The 21,640-nt window shown below is 40.2% G+C and overlaps 1 pseudogene; it reads right to left on the bottom strand.

Moving 5' to 3' along the window:
* Positions 1–13,900: 13,900 nt before the first annotated feature.
* LOC128589687 (mesoderm-specific transcript homolog protein-like) lies at positions 13,901–18,017 on the bottom strand (annotated as a pseudogene).
* Between the last annotated feature and the right edge of the window lie 3,623 nt (positions 18,018–21,640).

The raw sequence follows: 21,640 nt of genomic DNA, 5'->3' as shown, positions 1-21,640 counted from the left end.
GGAAGGTGTGTCTGGTGAGGGCCTTCTTGCTAGTGGGGACTTTCTGCAGAGTCCTGAGGCGGCAGAGTCCTGAGGGGATCACATGGTGAGGAGACTCAATGTGCTAGATCAGATCACTCTTCTTCTTCTTACAAAGCCACTAGTTCTACTCCCTGTAATTAATCAATCCATTAACACATATATCTATTAATCTATGAGTGGATTAACTGATTCATGTGGGCAGAATCTTCATGATCAAATCACCTCTTGATGACACCAATTCTCAAAACTGCCACATTGGGATTAAGTTTCTTTTTTTTTTTTTTTTTCAAGATGGAGCAATCCTTTATTTTTACAAACTTTGACAAAGAAGTTTGCAGTAAACAATCTTTCCAGTGGAGAATGAAAATCGATCTGAAGCCATCAGCTGCTGCTCTCTGTTTGGAGCCTAGGCTCTGCCTTGCCCCAGTTGTGAGCTGCAGGGGTGTATTTCCCTTTATTAGCTTATTCTGCTGTTCCTTGATGGCATTCATGCGTTTCATTGTTTTCTGCTGAATCATACATTCTATGAAATCGTCAAATTTTATCTTGCACTCTTTCTCTGCCTGGACAGCACCAATTTCATGTACACATTCTATCCATTCTTTCAAAAGCATGGAGTCAAGCAGGAGTCCTGAAGGGTTGTTCAGCACTTTAGGTTGTCGACTCGCAATCTATATTAAGGCCCAGCCTTTTTTGTATATCAAAGAAAGGCATGGTGTCCCGTTGCAGAGTCCTTGTCTGTTCTTTGCCAGCAGCAGCTTCAAGATGACTGAGATTAAGTTTCAACATGAGTTTTGGAGGAAACATTCAAACCATCACACTGACCTTTGTGTCACAACATTCTGAGTCCCTCTTACTACTTTCACAGCAATACCATCTCCAAATGCTTACTGATCTGCTCCAGTTTCTTTTGACATTCCTCTCCATCTGGTCACTAATGTTTAATGATTTCCACTTCTACTTCTACTGTGTTGCTGCAAGTGATCTTGTATCTTCCATTTATGTCTGTTCTTTAGAGATACTCAAAACTGTTTTGCAGTGGTTCTCAACCTTCCTAATGCCATGACCCTTCAATACAGTTCCTGTGGATCGCGACCCACAGGTTGAGAACTGCTAGGTTTAAAAGCAGAGCCTGGGAATGTGTATTTTAATTCAAATGGTTTAAGTATTATGCAATAGGAATGTCTTCTCGTTATAAAAGCTTCATAACATTGGAATATGCACAAAGAGAATGACTTCTTGACTGTCCGTTCAATTCTTGTTCTTCCAAGATATAATTGCTGATACTGAGTGTGAAATCTTTTCAGACGCTTTCTTCTTATGTGCATGTTTGTAAATAGAGAACTTTTTGCAAATACTTGTTAATCAATTTCTTTGCACAAAGAAGAAAGTGACACAATATCAACGTTCTTCTAAATGCTTTACTCCTATTAACTCATTTAATTCTTATAATAAATCTATAAGGCAGATGCTATCATCATGCAACCTTATTCTATAGATTAGGAAACTGAGGAAGAAAAAACCCAGACAACTGCCAAGTCACTCACCTAGCAAATGATGGGGTGCTGTCCCCTGGCCATGTTCTCAGAACCTCTTTATCATACCAGCATCATACTATGTAAATTATTTGGCAACTTGCTTTTGATAACTTAAGTGTATGACTTGGAATCCATTTAAGATTTAATATAGAGCACTTTCCTCCCTTTTTATACTTTATCACAGCATTCCCAAATTTAAAATATAGATATACTACTTTTATTTAACTGTGTCCCATTTCTTGACATGAAGACCATTTATTATTCTTTAGACCACTTACTATTAACTGTCTCCTATTAAGAGTAGTACTGTAAGTACATGGGTATTCACTATACTACGCTGTTTACTTCGTTTGTTTGAAATTTCCATAATAAAACCTTTAAAGAAATACTGGAGTTGGGGTGGCGCCTGTAGCTCAGTGGGTAGGGCGCCAGCCATATACACAGGGGCTGGTGGGTTCGTACTCAGCCTCGGCCAGCTAAACAACAATGACAACTGCAACAAAAAAATAGCTGGGCATTGTGGCGTGTGCCTGTAAGTCCCAGCTACTTGGGAGGCCGAGGCAAGAGAATCGCGTAAGCCCAAGAGTTGGAGGCTGCTATGAACTGTGACATCACGGCACTCTATCGAGGGCAACATAGTGACACTCTGTCTCAAAAAAATAAAATAAATAAATACTGGAGTAGAAATTTATTCTACTTGCATCTTTGTGATCATGTATGAGAATCACTGTAGGGTAAATACTGAGAAATAGAAGTGCTGGGTTGAAGATTATAGATTGAACAGATTGCAGGGTCCAAAATGAACTTTACTAATTTACATATTTACTAAGGTATGAGAATACCTATTTTCCTACCACATATAAAACTGTTCAGATTTTATATGTTTGCCAATATGCCAAGCAAAGCAAAAAATGGTTTGATTTGCAAATCCCTAATTCCTGGTTAGGTTAAATTATTTTATGTGTTTTCATTCCTTGCCTATAAAGAATGATTTCAAGTTTTCGCTTGGTTTTCTGTGGAATTGCAAGAAGCTGTGTTTGTGTTTTGTTTTGTTTCGTTTGAGACAGAGTCTCATTTTGTTGCCCTCAGTAGAATGCTGTGGCATCATAGCTCACAGCAACCTCAGACTCTTGGATTCAAGGGATTCTCTTGTCTCAGTCTCCCAAGTACCTGGGACCACAGCTGCCCGCCACACTCCTGGCTATTTTTTAGAGACAGAGTTTCGCTCTTGCTCAGTCTGGTCTCCAACCTGTGAGCTCCTGCAATTCCCCTGCCTCGGCCTCCCAGAGTGCTAGGATTACAGGTGTGAGCCACCATGCCTGGTCTCTGTGTTTGTATACATCTCTCCAGATGAACCTGAAGGTCTACTGTGTTTGGGTGCCAAGATTTAAAGGGCTGTCAACTTTGATTCCATGTCATAGAGTTGAGCACCTGCTGGTGTTACCTTTCTGTGTCAGGAAACACCTTAATCCAACCAGTAGCCACTCACTAGGAGTGAACAAAATTCTGGTCTGTCATATTTCTCCAGGCTTCTTTAACTCTTGGATAAAGGACCTCAGTGATTTCCTTTATCTCTTCTCAGTCCCTGAGATGCCTTATTTATCTTGCCTCGTTCCTTCCACCCCTACTCCTTGTGCTATCTTCTACATGACGAAGAAGAAACTGGGCAAAGTGCTCCTATGAACTTGTATTCCTTAAAAGCAACAGCCTTCTTCATGGTCTCCCCCCAAATCTTCCACTTCTTCCCACAACTGTGTTGCAAGGGACAAATAGGTCACGCTTAACATGCAGAAGATGTAACTCTCTTTCAAACCACTGCTGCCTCAGCAGAAAAGCTCTTTTTTAAACCTTAAAATCTTTCTCTAGTTAATTCATTGGGGTTGTCCAAGCATCTCAAAATTACTCATCATGTTCTTCTCTAACATCAGAATCAAAACTATAATTGTCATTCCTTTCAAGCCCCTCCTTTACTGCATCTCAATTGACACCATTATTTCCTGAAATAATTTCTCCTGCTTTCCACCTAACCAGAATGTAACAAAAACATTGCTCTGCTGAGAACTTTAGCTTCTGCTAGAGTGAGCCAAAAGCCACTGCATGAAATTCTTCTGTTATGGGGCACTCGTGGGCATAAATTCAGTCCTAGAAACGTTTCCTGAGAACTTTCTGTGTATAAATTACATAAACGCAATAGAGGAAACAAAGGTAATTAAAACACATTTTTTATCCTCCACAAACTAGAGTCTAACAGAGAGATACGATAACTCTAAAACAGGGCAGGCTCTATTAAATGCCATCAAAGAAGGACGAGATGACAGAGTAGCTTAGAGGCGTGGGAGATACGGAGGCCCTCAGAGCAGAGCCGAATGAGGGCAGGCGGTTGAACATTTTGACCACCAGAGGGAAGACTTGACCACTGTTGTGATTCTAGTTTCTTTTGTAGTTTTTCTTGTGTAAAGAAATCATTTTTCTTACTTACTGTCTTGGAATCCCAGATGTTTAGAACCCAAGCTGATTTCTGAAATCATGTTACATAACCTTTTCGTTTTATAGGTGGGAAAACTAAACCCAAATCACATAGTTAGATAACATTGAGGAAGAGAGCTCCGTTATCCTAACTTCTATTATAGCCCCTTTCACCAAAACTATTATCTTAATAGTTTATTATTTTAATTTCTCTGTTCTTCCATCTCTTGAAATATCAGTGTCCGATATAACCTATAAGATGCGGCTCAAATGCATGTTTCAAAGATAACTGCATTCAATAGCCAGACAAATGTATGTGCGTGTGTCTGCACACAAAAGATCACATTGTCAAATTAGACTCAAGTAATCAGAGCTCTCACCTAGCGTCAAGGATCACTAATAATTTCAGGGATACAATCAATCAACAGGAACAGACAAAGAGGGAGAGGTCTGAGACCTGGGGGCAGCTCCCAGGTCCTTTCTTCTCCTGTAAGACATGAGCTGTCTATCATGAAACATCTCAACTATTCAGCTTTTGTGACATTTTTCAGTAAGTAATGTTCCTTGAATCCATAGATTCACCATAACCAATTCTAAAGTAGAAATATCCTGCTAAGAGCATTTTATAGATAAGAACTCTCCTCCTAGTAAAAAACGTGGTCTATTTGCCAGAGGGTCCGGTTATCCACGTGTTTACAGGGCTGAGCCACCTATCCTCTTTCTTTCTTTAGGAGATCCTCTAGCCTCCACTGCAATCCTTGGTAATGGCATAGGAATAAATCACAGAACAATTTCCTTAGTTTCTTCCTGCTCCGTATTTATATATTCAATAAGCAGTAAGTCCCTTATGTATGAGTCTTCTATGACACTACCAAATCATCATAGGAAGGAGAAAAAAGCCTGTAATAGCCTATAGATTTCCATATTTTGCTATGATCAGAGTTGGGGGGAGAAGAAGTTAGAATTTTGGTTCTAGAGCATCTTTAATCATAATCCGTTAAAAAAATGTTAACCCTAATTTGTTTCTCTGGGCAAATTGTAGAGACCCACTGGCAAGCCTGGTAATTTTTTACTACCTTGTTAGTTCTTCATTATTTTAAAGAAAATTCTAAAATATTTTAGTCAGGATTTTTTTTATCTGTTGTCTATGGAAGAATAGTCCAAATAACCCAGCCTATGCTCATCCTAGAAAACCTGAAACATGCTTTGTCTTGTTTTAACATCCTGTCTTAGCTCCTTTCATTATTTTTGCTGGCATTGACTTAGATTAAGTTGCAGTCATTTTTTTCTTGACCCATTGTAGAAATCTGCTAGCTGTTCTACCTTCTCTTTTTCTTGAATTAATGTTAAATCCTATGGTCAATAGATCTCTCTAAAATGGAGATTTTTATCATGTATCTCCCTGAATAAAATCCTTTAATGTTTCTCTCAGTTCAGTTGAAAATAACTTCACTTCCTCTCCTCTCGTATCTATGTTGTAAACACACACACACACACACACACACACACACACACACACACACACACACAGTTTTCAACGTTCTATGCTTTCTCTTTCCCCTGGACATGCTATTACTTAGTCTATCTGCAGTGTCGTGCTGTCTATAGTTTACCTGGTAAACTATTCGTCCTTCAAATTTCAGCTCAAATATTACCTCTTCTGTGAAGACTCCCTATCTTTCCCAATTATGGGCTGAATTGTGTCTCCAAAACTTATATGTTGAAGCTCTAGCCCTGAATACCTCAGAATGTGACTGTATTTGGAGATAAGATGTTTAAAGAGGTGACTAAGTTAAAATTAGGCCATTAAGGTGGGCCTTAATCCAGCGTGGCTGGTGTCCTTGTGAGAAGAGGTTAGGGCTCACAGAAAGACTCCAGGGCTGCACACATACAGATGCCAAGCCATGTGAGGACACAGTGAGAAGGTGACCATCTGCGAACCAAAGAGAGAGGCCTTGGAAGAAACAAAATCTGCGGACACCTTTGTCTTAGACTCTCAGCCTTCAGAACTGTGAACAGGTAAATTTCTGTGGGTTAAGTCTCCCCTGGTCGGCGGTATTTTGTTATGGCAGCCTGGGCAAACATACATACCCCACCTCCCATCCAGGAAGCCAAATCCTCCCCTTCCATGCTTCCTTGAAGCATTTTACACAGTCCCATCGTAGCCTTCTTACCTAATATTGCCCCTGTTTTCAAGCCTATTTCTCTTCTTTTACCGCAAAATACATTTTTTGAAAAAATCATGACTTGAATGATGTTAGCTATTTCTTAAAATGAAACAAGAGGAGGATTACTTTTTGAGGCGCTCATTGAAAGATTCATGGATTGTAGATTAGTCTGAACTCTAGGGTAACCTTGCAGAAATCCTAAAAGTCAAAAACTACAGTAAGTATATTTTCCTGTTGACATAAAAGCTAAGAAAGAGTACTATTCTTGCTGGGAGTAGAAAAAGTAAGGTGTAGGAAATAAAACAGAGAGTAATGGCCTGTGTACGCTTAGATTAGTGTTAAGCTGCATCAGTCCAAATTGGGCAATGAAAGAGTTTACACAAACTTAATCTCTGAATGGGTCTTGTCCTGAAGTCTTCGTTCGTTAGAAAAGTGTGTGTGAGAGCATGTGTGTGTGTGTGTTGTTGTGAGGATTAAATGACATCTATGGTGTAAAGGACTAATCTAATAAGCATTCAAAATATTTTTACCCTATTCTGTTGAGAATATATAATGTTACCTTCTGCTTTAGAAGAGAAACCCCTGTCTCTTTCAGTATTAAGTGGCAGGGAAAAAAAAATCTCGCAGCACACGAATGCCAAGTGACCTTATGTGATGGAGTGCTCTGGGTCTGCTTCCTCATGAGAATGTTTTTGTAGTCCATGATTTGATGTCTCTTTCAGCTGGTTTTGTTACCACTTATGAGTCAGACAAAAATGTTGCCCATTTACTGAAGCTTTTGCTTCAGAATACTAGAGGCGTGTCTAGATAAGAAGTATGTCCTAGCCGGACATGGTGGCTCACACCTGTATTCCTAGTACTCTTGAAGGCCGAGGTGGGAGGATCCCTTGACCTTGGGAATTCAAGACCAGACTGAGCAAAAGTGAGACCCAAACTCTACTAAAAATGGAAAAACTAGCTGGGCCTGGTGGCACGTGCCTGTAGTGCCCTGGGTAAGATAAGGCAAGAGGATCCTTTGAATCCAGGGGTTTGTGGTTGCTGTGAGCTATGATGATGCCACAGCACTCTACCCAGGATGACAGAGTGAGACTCAGTCTCAAAAAAAAAAAAAAAAAGGAACAGGCAGAGTCTCACTATGTTGCCCTGGGTAGGGTGCAGTGGCATCATAGCTCACAGCAAACTTCAGACTCTTGGCCTTGAGTGATTCTCTTGCCTCAGCCTCCCAAGTAGCTGGGACTATAGGCGCCTGCCACAACACCTGGCTATTTTGTTGTTGTTGTTGCAGTTGTTGTTGTTGTTTAGCAGGCATGGGCCAGGTTCAAACCTGCCTGCTTCTGTGTATGTAGCTGGCACCCTAACCACTGAGCTACGGGCACTGAGTCAAAAAAAAAAGTTCTAATGTAAGGGTTTCTGTCTGCTGGTTCTTGCTCAAGTATGAGTCTAAGAATACAACCAATTCAGAGGTAATCAGTTGTATTCTACTCAGTGACCTACCTTCAGATTTGGAAAGGGGCCCTGTGGCACTCACCAGAGATTACAAAGGCCTGGCTTTCCTAGAGAGTCTCAGTGGGTCAGCTAATCATGGCACTTGTGCCAACCATGGAAGTTCACTGGGATCCAGCTCTTTTAAGTACTTGGAAGAGTACACAACACTTGTTTTCCTTCCTGGATGAGACTGTCCTGCTTTCAATTCTCCAAGCTAAACGCACAGTGGATTGTTGCCTGGGTAACAGCCTGTAAACTAAGCGGTCTCTTTGCAGCTAACTGAAGGGTTTGTGTACACAGAGCTGGCTTTAATTATTTTTAAAAAACAAAAAAGTATTTGGGCTGTGCAACACGGGAAAATAATCAAAGAAAAAATTTTATATCTATGCTGCTTTTAAATGGATCCCTAGTTGAAGTGTGGGATGACAACTGTCCCAGAAATCAGTGCCACAATGAATTAGTATGATGTTGGCTGCTGTTTGGCTTCGTGTTTCTTCAACTGTGTACCAACTCTCTTGGCAAAACACAGCACAGGTAAGCCAAATCTCCACTTTTCATCCTGTTTTAGATAATACTGTATGTTGCAACTTTTTTTTTCTCCCCAAAGGATGTCCCAGAGGAAGAATACCAGGTAAACTGATAGAGGAAACTGTTTCCTAATCTCAAGTAATTACACCCTTACAGTTGTTGAAATAAACTACTTTTGACTTTTCAAATATTGTGATACTCCCTTCCAATACTTTATGCAAGGACCTCTATACTATAGGCTAAATTGGTAATGATAAGAAAAGTATATAAAGCGTGTAAAAGCACTTGCTTCCCTTGGATTCTACCCAGGGACAATTTTATTTTAGTTTAATAACTCAAATATGCATAAACTTTACATGGTATAAATCATCTTGCAACTACTCATTTTGTATACATATGTTTTTGGTCATGACTTCTCAACATTAAAGTGAATTCCCAGGGCAGTGCCCATAGCTCAGTGGGTAGGGTGCCAGCCCACATACACTGAGGCTGGTGGGTTCGAACCTGGCCAGGGCCAGCTAAAACAACAATGGCAACTGCAACAACAACAAAATAGCCGGGTGTTGTGGCAGGCACCTGTAGTCCCAGCTACTTGGAAGGCTGAGGCAAGAAAATCGCTTAAGCCCAAGAGTTGGAGGTTGCTGTAAGCTGTGATGCCACGTCACTCTACGCAGCATGACAGCTTGAGACTCTATCTCAAATAAATAAATAAAGTGAATTCCCATTGCTTTGAATATTTATTACCTCTGATTCTAAATCAAATGTGTGGTTTATTATTATTATTTTTAAGATGATGCCCTGGTTTCTTCTCGGATTGATTGATTGATTAATTTTTTTTTTTTTTGAGACAGAGTCTCACTTGTCACCCTCAGTAGAGTGCTCTGGCATCACAGTTCACAGCAACTTCAAACTTTTGGGCTCAAACAATTCTCTTGTCTCAGGCTCCCGAGTAGCTGGGACTATAGGCACCAGCCATAATTTCCAGCTATTTTTAGAGATGGGGTTTCGCTCTTGCTCAGGCTGGTCTCAAACCTATGAACTCAGACAACTCACCTGCCTCGGCCTCCTAGAGTGCTAGGATTACAGGTGTGAGCTACCATGCCTGGCTTCAAATGTACAGTTTAATAAAAGTTTTTGATTTTACAAATAGATAAAGGCTGGGCTTTAATAGGTGTTAAGCCTGAAATCCCTGTGGATTTCATTATTGCTTAGAAATCGTTGATCAAAACAATTTTAATGGAAAACTGAGAAAAGCTTTTTCATGAAGAAACTTAAAATGGAAATACAAAGATTAAATGTCAGAAGACAAAATGAAGTTCATTTATAAAAAGCACTGTGAGGGGTGGCACCTGTGGCTCAAGGAGTAGGGCGCCGGTCCCATATGCCGGAGGTGGTGGGTTCAAACCCAGCCCTGGCCAAAAAACCACAAAAAAAAAAAAAAAAAAAAAAAAAAAAAAGCACTGTGAGTCTGTCCATGTTAATTACAATAATGGCCTATGTATAGGGATACTTCTACATGTTCACTCAATCTTCATGGTCTTCCTCCAGTCACCCCAGTCATTGTGTGAGACAATGAACAATCCAGATAATGTCCATGTTGCCCAGTATTGAAGTGATTCAATCTGATAATTTGGGGAATGCAATTTTAAATCTAAATTTTCATGTTTTATTCTAGATGGTAGATACTACTTGTGAAATGTTCTCCCTTAAAGGTTACATGAAAGAGTTAAAACACAACTTTAGTTTTTAATTTCTAGTTTATGAATTAGATGGTGATATGAATATCTATTTCTTGCCTGGTTATTTGAAGATCCAATTTTTTTTTTTTTTTTTTTTTTTTTTACAGTTTTTGGCCGGGGCTGGGTTTGAATCCGCCACCTCCGGTATATGGGGCCAGTGCCCTACTCCTTTGAGCCACAGGTGCCACCCTGAATATCCAATTCTTAGCTACATGGAAGGACAAATTGTAACTATTTTTTATTTCCGAAAGTGTTTCTTTTACCTGAAGTGATATTACAAATGCTGTTGCATTTTCTTTCTTTTTTTTTTTTTTATTGTTGCACTTTGGCCAGGGCTGGGTTTGAACTCACCACCCTCAGTATATGGGGCCAGCACCCCACTCACTGAGCCACAGGCACAAGTATATAAATCCAAGTTGCTGGGACAGATATTTGTACAGGTATTAAAATTTTCTGTGGTCTGATTTTGAGATATCCTATGCTCCTTCTGCTCTTTGTAAAATTCCAAGTACACTGCTTATTAAATGGTAATATTAGGATAATGATGATTGAGTGACAGTAAGCAACTAAATGCTTCTCTCAGAACAGTTTAAAGAAAACTATCGGGTACTGCTGGTGGGAGGGTACACTGAGACAGCCAATCTGGCAGAATCTAGAGAAATTTTAGAGAAATTAAATTTATTTGACTCATTCACTTCAGAGAAGCTTTTGCACAGTGCATAACAAGGCCAAAAGAAAGGTATTTATCACAGTGTTGTTTGTGGAGAAATGAGAGGTAACTTAGATATCTGTTACTGAGAGAATAATAAAATATAGTGGCTGCATAAGGCTATGTTAACCAGTGTGATGAAAATATTTCAAATTGTATATAAAACCAGCACATTGTACCCCACGATTGCATTAATGTACACAGCTATGATTTAATGAAAGAAAGAAAGAAAGAAAGAAAGAAAGAAAGAAAGAAAGAAAGAAAGAAAGAAAGAAAGAAAGAAAGAAAGAAAGAAAGAAAGAAAGAAAGAAAGAAAGAAAGAAAGAAAGAATCTTCCTTTTAATATTTCCTTTATCTTCAGGTAAAAAAAAAAAGTCATTGGGGGCCAGATCAGATGAGTAAGGAGGGTGTTACAATACAGTTATTTGTTCACTGGCTAAAAACTCCCTCACAGACAGTGCTGTGTGAACTTGTGTGTTGTCATGATGCAGAGCCGTAAGTTGATGACAAGTTCCAAACAGTAAACTTGGTTAACTATTTGTCCAGTTGGTACAAATTCATAAAGAACAATACTTTAAAAAAAGGTAAGCAACATTGTTTTGACTCTTGATTTGAACTGACAGACATTTTTTTGGTGGTGGAGAATTGGCTGATTTTCATCGAGCACTTTACACTTTGTTTCAGCCTCATCATTAGTGATAACCCGGCCAAAACATTTTCTTGCCTCTCCACAAGGTCTTGGCAACTTTCAACTTTCCTTTGCTTTTGTTTTTTAGTGAACTCCTACGGGACCATTTTCGACACATCTTTCTCATGACAGGATTTTCAGTTAAGATTTTCCTGTTTCTCTATTGATATTTACTTGGTCTTCTATGCTTCTCACAACCAACCGATGATTTCGATGCACAATTCACCAAAGTTTTCCAATATTTTTGCCAATTCTGCTGGTTACTGGTCCCTGACCTCTTTTCATCAGTACTGCTTTCTCTCCTCTTAGAAAAACAGTTAATCCATTTGTACACTGCCATTTTCTGCGTAAACTTGGATTAACATGTCCCTGATTTCACTTCCACTCTTGCCAAGTTTAATAAGAAATTTAATGTTTGTTTGTTGCTCTAATTCAAGCTCCAACATTCTCACAATGGCACATAAAAACAAGCAATAGCAATGAACACTGCTTAGCAAGACACTGCCACACATTGACACAAACATAGCTATGAGTCACTGGAATACCAAAGCTATGAAACCTTACCAAGCTGTTGTTTGTACAGTGTCGCCAACATAACCACACGGCACCAAGTTTGCAAACTTAAGTGTCTGACCTCATATAACATGTGTAGGTAAATTATAGCCTTAAGGTATACTTAGAATATTGCATTCTTTAAACCAGCATCTGTTTTAACAAGAGTCTATAATTAGAAGCTGCTGATGAAATTAAACCCAAAGTTATGACAAGGGAGACTCACTGAAGCTGTGTTGCTTAGAGAACTTTTATTTGTCATTTTTTTACTTTTTTTTTTATTGTTGGGGATTCATTGAGGGTACAATAAGCCAGGTTACACTGATTGAATTTGTTAGGTAAAGTCCCTCTTGCAATCTTGTCTTGCCCCCAGAAGGTGTGGCACACACCAAGGCCCTACCCCTCTCCCTTCTTCCCTCTCTCTGCTTTTCCTTCCCCCCCAACCTTGTCATTAATTGTCCTTATATCAAGATTGTGTACATAGGATTCATGCTTCTCCATTCTTGTGATGCTTTACTAAGAATAATGTCTTCCACTTCCATCCAGGTTAATACGAAGGATGTAAAGTCTCCATTTTTTTTAATAGCTGAATAGTATTCCATGGTATACACATACCACAGCTTGTTAATCCATTTCTAGGTTGGTGGGCATTTAGGCTGTTTCCACATTTTTGGCGATTATAAATTGAGCTGCAATAAACAGTCTAGTACAAGTGTCCTTATGATAAAAGGATTTTTTTCCTTCTGGGTAGATGCCCAGTAATGGGATTGCAGGATCAAATGGGAGGTCTAGCTTGAGTGCTTTGAGGTTTCTCCATACTTCCTTCCAGAAAGGTTGTATTAGTTTGCAGTCCCACCAGCAGTGTAAAAGTGTTCCCTTCTCTCCACATCCATGCCAGAGATTTTGTAATGTGGGCCATTCTCACTGGGGTTAGATGGTATCTCAGGGTGGTTTTGATTTGCATTTCTGCTTAGAGAACTTTTAAAAAGCATGAGCCCTTAAAATCATTCCAGAAGGAGTAAGGAGGCCCCCCCACTTTCTTCATTTTTTATTGTAGGATTCCAGTTGGGGCTGGGCACTTCTAAATGTTTTAGAAAAATTAAAAGAAGTATTAAAACGTCTTTTTTTTATTGTTAAATCATAGCTGTGTACATTAATGCGATCATAGTTTTATAGACCATTTGACACATTTTACACACTGGTTTTATAGACCATTTGACACATTTTCATCACACTGGTTAACATAGCCTTCCTGGCATTTTCTTAGTTATCGTGTTAAGACATTTATATTCTACATTTACTAAGTGTCACATGTACCCTTGTAAGATGCACCGTAGATGTAATCCCACTAATCACCCTCCCTCCACCCACCCTACCCCCTACCTCCCGTCCCTTTCCCCCTTCCCCTTATTCTTAGGTTATAAATGGGTTATAGCTTTCATGTGAAAGCCATTAATTAGTTTCATAGTAGGGCTGAGTACATTGGATACTTTTTCTTCCATTTCTGAGATACTTTGCTAAGAAGAATATGTTCCAGCTCCATCCATGTAAACATGAAAGAGGTAAAGTCTCCATCTTTCTTTAAGGCTGCATAATATTCCATGGTGTACATATACCACAATTTATTAATCCATTCATGGATTGATGGGCACTTGGGCTTTTTCCATGACTTAGAAATTATGAATTGGGCTGCAATAAAAAGTCTTTTATGCAAAAGAATGTCTGTCTGTCTGCATTAGTGAGTAGTGCTCATCAGAATTTCCTACTTACACAATATCAAGTCCATACACATGATCAGATGCCAAAGGAATAAGAGGTTTTCTACTTTGTCAATCCTAAGTGGGAGCTCCTGTTGGATTTTTTTTATATCTTGTTCACCAAATGTGAGTATTGTGCACTTTTTGAGAGAATAATATTTGATGGCTAGTACCTCTTTGGGCATTTCTTTCTATGTGGAATATACAACAGATAAGGGAGTAGGGGCGGTGATAGATACTCTTTCCAGCTCAGAAGTTGTTGATGAAGCCTAGATTTGCATTCATTAAGCCCAGGGGATCCTTTAGCTGAGGATAGGGCTATGTGCTCAATCAGGGTCAACACTGTGGACTGCAGCAGCATTTTCCTGTATAGCTCCAAGACATTATGGATGAGGATTTATAGGATTTATTGGCCCATAGATAAAATGAATGGGGCATAGTTACATAGGCAAGAGCTGCCACCCAGAACCTTCCAAACTTCTTTCTCTGATTGATGTAAGAGACTGTTGATGACAAACCTCCCATCATTGCTGCAGATCCTTGCCCACATGTCCCATAGCCCACTCTCAGAGGGCCAAGTCCCAAACACTGGGATGAGACCTTAAGAGAATACAAAAAAGGTCATAAGCCATGTGAGGATGGGTGACAGCACGCTTCCATCTTTGAGTAGCTTTCAGAAAAGGAGAGGATAATGAGTTTCAGAAAAAATATCTCCCTCTAACAGAGACTCTTCATGGTAAGCCAATGAGATCAATTCTGCTGGTACCTATTGTCGGTGTCGCTCGGCCGCCAGCCAGCAGGGACGAACACACCAACGCAGTCAGCTTTCAGCAGGTTTATTATCAGGTACAAGCAGCTTGTCCGGGAGAGCAGGATGGAAAAGCCCTCTAACCTTGTCCGGGGAGAGCAGGATGGAAAAGCTCCCTAACCTTGTCCGGGGAGAGCAGGATGGAAAAGCCCTAACCTTGTCCGGGGAGAGCAGGATGGAAAAGCCCCCTAACCTTGTTTACAGCACTCTGTATATATACTCTAGGACACATCCTGTTATTGCGGTTTCTTAACCTAGATATCTCTCCAATGAGCGCAAAGGGCACGGGCGGCAAGGTTGTTGCCAGGGCGCAGCCTGCAAGCAGGTTTCCTAAAGTACGCCTCCGCCATCCTGTTTTTGTGCCTGATCGATACATTGTATAAGGGCCCTCCGCACCTATAGAGCAGCTCCTAGCAACAATACCTCCATAATCATGAGGGGAAAAAGGTTGATCCTGTGGTTATGGAGCCCCAAATGCCACAAAAGTGCTTTTGTGTTCCCGGCTTGCTTAAATATGGAGTAGTGATATGGTCTTGGTTTGTCACTGAGGCCAAAGACCAATAAATTAAGGGCAATCACTCAATGAAATCTCAAAGTCAGACATTTTCAAGTTTTCTACCAACCATACTTGAGTGTTGGAAAGCTGTGTAAAAGCACAACTATCTCCATCCTTTCAATGATACCCAACAGAGTCTTTGTAGAAGATGTGCAGTTCCGCCTAAACGAAAAATTTGCCTGAAGACTTCTATGAGTGAAGGGCAGGGGAAAGCTGAGGAACCAGGATGTGCAGGTATATAGTTGGTAGGGGCACAGTCAGCAGGGCCCCACCTGGACCCATCATTCCTCAACTTGATTCAGGTGAGGCCTGGACTATAAGACTCCATGTTTGGGGGAACTGGTTGTACATACCTGTTATTTATTTCTTCTACTAACTTTGAGTTTGGTTTGTCCTTATTTTTCTAGTTCCTTGAGGTGTGATATTAGGTTTTAACTTTTGTTCTTTCTATGTCTTTTATGTAGGCATTTAATGCTATAAACTTTCCTCTTGGCACTGCTGGCTGCATCTTACAGGTTTTGGAATGTTGTGTTTTCATTAATTTCTTTTTTTTGTTTGTTTCATTAATTTCAAATTTGGTCCATCTTAATTTCTTTGATGACTCCGTGATTGTTCAGCAGCATGTTGTTTGATTTCCATGTATTTATTTAATTTCTGAAGTTTCTTTTTGTATTAACTTCTTTATTCCATTGTGGTTTGAGAAGATACATGATATGATTTCTATTTTTTAAATGCATTAAGACTTGTTCTGTGGCCTAACATATGGTTTATCCTGGAGAATGTTCCATGTGCTGATATTCTGTAGTTGTGGGGTAGAATATTCTGTAATTGTCTAAGACAAGTTCACTTGGTCTAAAGTCCAGTTTAAGTCCAACATTTCTTTGTTGATTTTCTGTCTTGAGGATCTGCTAGTCCTGTCAGTGAAGTTTTTGAATGTATTTGGTATTCCTTTCAATGAATTTTCCAGTTCCAGAATTTCTGGGCTTTTCTTGTTGTTGTTGTTTGTTTGTTTGTTTTTAAAATATCTATCTCCTTGGTTATTTTCTGATTTATATCCTGGATTGATTTTCTGATTTCCTTGTTTTGATTTTCAGGTTTCTCTTGCACTGCATTGAGCCTTCTTTACAAAGAGTTGTTTTTGTTGTTGTTTGTTTTTTTCTTTTTTGAGATAGAGTCTCACTTTGTTGCCCTTGATATTGTGCTGTGGTGTCACAGCTCACAGCAATCTCAAACTCTTGGACTCAAGCAATCCTCTTGCCTCATTTTTTCATTTTTAGTAGAGATGGGGGTCTCACTCTTGCTCCGGCTGGTCTCAAACTCCTGAGCTCAAGAGACACGACCTCCTATCAAAGAGTTCTTTTTGTTTGAGAATTTGTTGCAGGACAATTGTTTCGGTCCTTTGGTGGTATCATATGTCCTTACCTTTTCATACTTCCTGAGTGCTTCCATTGATATCTATGCATCTAATATAGCAGTCACTTTTTTCAATATTTTGAAATTGCTTTCATAGCTAAGAAAGTTTTCTACTAAAGATGCATGTATGTTGCTGTTGAGTAAGACACTTTGGCTTTGATTTTGGTTGCCATGATAGTGTGATCTTTATATGATTTCTTTGGTGGTACACAGGGTCAGTGGTATCTGTGATTTCCTTGGTGGTATAGAATATGGTTGTTGTTGAGGCTGTGGTGAAGTTTTGATGAGAACTTGAACAACAAACAAACCAGTCTTTGAACCCTGGTGGTTACAGAAGTGGCCTGAGAGTACTCTAAATTGCAGTGTAGCTTATACTGGCACCAGTGTTAGTGGGTCTTGGAGAGCCAATTTTGGGGTCTCCAGGTAGGTTTCTCAGTAGCTAGTAGTGGTGGTGGCAGGCCAAATATATGAGTAGCTTCCTAGGCCCCTCAGTAGCTGGTGTGATGGGTGTGATGGCAGTAGCAGTGGTAGAGCCACTTATGGGGACACAAGCAGTCTGTGTTGGTATTATGTGTAGCTGCAATTGGTTGGGAGGTTTATTCTCCAGTCCTACAGTTACCCATAGCAGAGCAGTGGATATTGTCCTAAGTGTACTTAGGAGAGCTTTGTCTCCCCTGTCTTTCCTGAGCCAGGTGGTAGCTTGCAGCCATATGGCCTCAAACTCTGCCCAAAGGCAGAGAATGGCCTTGTATTTAAACTTTAAAATGGCTCTGGCTATGGCCTGCAGCCAGAGAGAGTGGGGCCCCTTTCCAGCAACCTGCATGAGCAAGCTTTGAGGAGTGCAGTCCACTCGTGTCTTGGTCCCACAGCAACCCATTGAGGGTATTGTTCCAGGTATACGTAGAAGAGAATAGTTCCTTGTCCTTCCTCAGCTGGGTGGTGGTTGTAGCCACTGTAGCCCAAACTCAACCTGAGGAGTTGGTGCAGTGCAGTGTTAAACACTCAAAATGGCATCTTGTCCAGGCAAGTAGTATAGGCAAGAACTTGTGGGGAGAGGGTCAGCTCACATGTCATGTCAGTGTCAACCCCAGCTCATAGCAGGGCAGAGGGCACCTTCTCAGGAATGCATGGGAGCATCTGGTCTCCCCCTCCCTTCACAGAGGAATGCAGCTGTAGCAATTACGTCTGCAGAGTCTCAGCGTCTGGGCACTCAGAATGATGCCCTGCCTAAGCCGCTCCAGCCTTGGATGCCTGTGGGAGTCCACACGGGTTGCCTCTCTGGAACAGCTTCTCTAGGCAGCTCCCTATGTTAGGCCTGAGGGGTTTCCGTAGCCAAAATTATATGCCACTGTAAGAGGCCATCTCAGAGTGTGAAACCTTGGCGTTTTTTTCTCTCCTACTGTTTCCCTGCATCCAGGAGCTTCTCCTGGCTCTCAGCTGGTCTCCAGCTGGGCAAGCTGCCTTGAAATCTCTCCTTACTTACTTTTGGTGCCTCCTATCATTTTTCTGGTGAACAATAGGGTTCAGATAATCTGTTCAAACTGTGAGTATCTACTTACCATTCTGGTTCCTCTTTGTGGAGGAGGCATATACTACCAGCATCTAATTGGTCACCTTGATTTGTAAACCATTTCGAGCAGTGTATGGCACATAGTAAGCATTCAGTCAATGTCGGGTATTATTGCTATTATTATTATATTTTTGTTTTTACTATGTAACCTCACTTTAAACAAAGGTAGGGAAAGACTTGAGAAATTCATTGTCAATTTCAAATTATTCTCTATTAGAAATTTGGAGGGGAAACTAATATCCATCCTAGGCAGTTTAAATCAAAAGAAATAACAGGTGCTAGTAATAAATGTCAATTAGAAAACAATTGACATTGGATTTGAAAGAACGAGTGTGGATTGAATTCTAATCACTAGGTCACTGTTTTCAGAAATTGCTTGAAGATGCCTCCTAGAGACAATAAAAAGATTACTGGTAGCCAGGGGTTAGTGGGAATGGCAGGATGAAAAGGCAAAGCACAGAGAATTTTTAGGGCCATGAAACCCTTCTGTACAATAATGGCGAGTACATGGGTTTATGTCATTATACATTTGCCCAAACCCATAGAATACCAAGAGTGAGCCCTCATGGAAACTATGAACTTTGGATGATCATACTGCGTTTGTAGGTTTGTCAGTTGTTTACAAATGCACCGCTGTGGTGTGGGCTATTGATAGTGGGGAGACCAATGGCGGGGGGTGGGGGGAAGGCAAGGGAGGGGATATACTGTACCTTCTGCTCAATTTTGCTGCAAACTTAACATGTTCTAAAGGATACAGCCTATTTTTAAGTTAATTTATTATTTTTTTTTTGATACAGAGTCTCACTCTGTTGCCTAGGCTAGAGTTCTGTGGCATCCACCTAGCTTACAGCAACCTCAAACTCCTGGTTCAAACAATCTTACTGCCTCAGCTTCCTTCTGAGTAGCTGGAAATCCAGGTGTGTGCCACAAAGCCTAGCTAATTTTTCTCTATTTTTAGTAGAGACAGGGTCTCACTCTTGCTCAGGGTGGTCTTGAACTCCTGAGCTCAAGCAATCCCCCTATTTTGGCCTCCCAGAATACTAGGATTACAGGTATGAGCTCAAGCAATCCCCCTATTTTGGCCTCCCAGAATACTAGGATTACAGGTATGAGCCACTGTACCTGGCCTTAGTCAATTTAAAAGTTAAAAATTAAAAAGAGTTCTCAGCCTCATCTCATACATACTAAAGAGCCATGGAATCTTTTTTTATTATTTGTATAAGCTTGTGGGGTACAAGTGTAATTTTGTTATACAGATATATTGCTTGATGGGGAAGTCTGGGCTTTTAGAGTATTCAACACTGGAATATATACATTGTACCCTGAATCTTTACTTACAATAAGGGAGAAGACAATTTTTACCTTCAGGCAAGTTCAAGAAACGTCATTGAGCAAAGGCCACAATTTCTGTGAAAGGCATAGAGCCCACATGCTCTGTTTGTACACTGTTGTTCTGTTGCTGATCTCACATTATTATATTGTCATTCCGTGAAAGGAGACACTTGCCTCCCTCAGCACTGGGTACACCCAGCTCCAACCTCTTGGATTCTCATTTTCTATAGACAATCAGTCCTAAATCCTGTGATCATTTGCTGTCAGATATTGTTTGTGCCTTTCTATTTTCCATCATAGTAATCTTCCTAAAGTACCAGTGGTTCCTAAAACACACTGCTGAAAACTCTCCATGGGCTTCCCAACCTGTTGGGAAGTGCAGTAAAAATTCCCATCTGGTTCTGCTGTCCTCCTGGGTTCTGGGTATAAGGCCTGTCTACTGACAGAACAGCTCTTTCTCCTTCACTCTGCTTCTCCAGATATCATAGATGCCTTCTTTCAAGGGGGTATCCATCTCATTTCTCAATATTCATTATCTATTGTTTGTGTGAACCCTTAATTATGCATTTTCTTTCTTATGTTTTTTCTTAACTATTTTATGTTATGTTCTATTGAGACAGGTCAATGGGAGCTGCTAAAGGGCTTATAGGATCTTCTTAATGAATGGATGGATTCATGAAATAGTACTATTCCTAGGGTGAAGTATGTAGTCTCTTTTGAGAATGAGGGCTCTACATACTCTGATCTTAGAATTCTGAAGGCATTTGGACGTTTAGAATATTGACGACCAATTCTAGCCTTTTTCCTGTTTGTTTTTCTTTCCTTTTCTCCACAATGAGAAAAGGAAAGAAATGAGCCTCTTGTTCTTTTGCTTTTAACCCAGTGCCAGATCATGGCAAGTAAATTGCCCATTCAATGAACATGTGGCTACATACAGTGACTTCCGGGTCAGATGCAGAGATTCAAACAGGCAAGCGGCTCCATGTAGAAAAAGGGCAGTTTGATGACTCCCCAAATTGCAATTGAAGAGCTACTTTGCTGATTGTGGAAACCATGGTGGGATATAAAAATTAAAACTTTCCTGGAAAATCTAGAATGGCAGCCACCATGCTCCTCAATAACTTACTCTGTGCCAGAATTATGGAGGATACAAAAGGGTAAGGCATGGAATTCTCCTGTTGCTGAAGTGTTGGGGAAATAGGCATTTTATAAAGGAAAATAATTACAAGGCAATTAATAAACAACACTAAAGAAAATAAAATCCAACAAGAATTTTCTCCTATAGAATGTGCCACCCCTCTGTAGATAATGTTTCAGATTCTCATCGACCTTTTGAAGACAGAATTGCCATTTTCAAATTAAAGATAAGGAAACTCAGAGGAGATAAGTAATATGTTCAAGGTCACACAGTCATCTGTGGAGAAGGGAGTTAAATCCAGGTTCAGCAGGACTCCAAAGCCGTGCTCTTTCCATTCTGGTGTTGATCCATCTCTTTTCCTGTACCACTTCAGAATTTTTAAAATAATGGTAAAATTATTATTGTTCCTAATTCCAAATGTGTGCAAAAAACCAAGCCTGGCGATTCTACGGCATTTTTTTCCCTTTTCCAAAATTATCTTTAAAACTGTTACAATATTTTTATACATAAAAGAAGGAGACAGGTGGTAGTAAAAGCAGAATGTGTTACATTGGAACCACCCACTCACTGCTTCTGGTTCTCACATAATTAAGTCATTTATTTTCTCTTCAAGGCAATTATATGGAACTAGCAAGATGAATAAAAAGAAACTAATTCATGATTTCCTGGAAGTCGTTTCAGAAGGTGATGTGGAACTCATCTGTGACCACATTACTAAAGTTCATTCCATCCTTGGGAACCTTGACTTTCAGCACCCAAAGACGGGGAATACACCTCTTATCACTGCAGCAGAAGAAAATCTAACAGAGGTAATGTGTTGTTCTGGGCTCAAGGATAAAAAGTCTGTCAAGCTAAGGCTGCTGAGAATGAGATATTTGTGAATATTGAGTGTTATCCATCTCCATGAAAGAATGTCCCAAGGCACAAAGTGGGGTGTGGTCTGGTGTACCCTAATAATCCACACAGGCACCATCTTAATTCATTCCCTCAGTCAATAAACATTTCTACTATATCCAAGGCAATAACTAAACTTCCTGGTGGCTACAGAGGTAAATCAAACTCAGATGCCATCCTTGGAGAGGTAATGGTCTAATGGGGCCAGGTCCAGGTTTTTCTTCTTCCCAACGTCCCTCTCCCAGGTCCATCAGTACCTGAAAATTTACTCTCTACTC

The sequence above is a fragment of the Nycticebus coucang genome, chromosome 7, assembly GCF_027406575.1.
Source record: "Nycticebus coucang isolate mNycCou1 chromosome 7, mNycCou1.pri, whole genome shotgun sequence".
In the NCBI taxonomy this organism is placed as follows: domain Eukaryota; kingdom Metazoa; phylum Chordata; class Mammalia; order Primates; family Lorisidae; genus Nycticebus; species Nycticebus coucang.
Note: the sequence above shows the minus strand (reverse complement) of the source record. Positions and strands in the feature narration are given on the sequence as shown.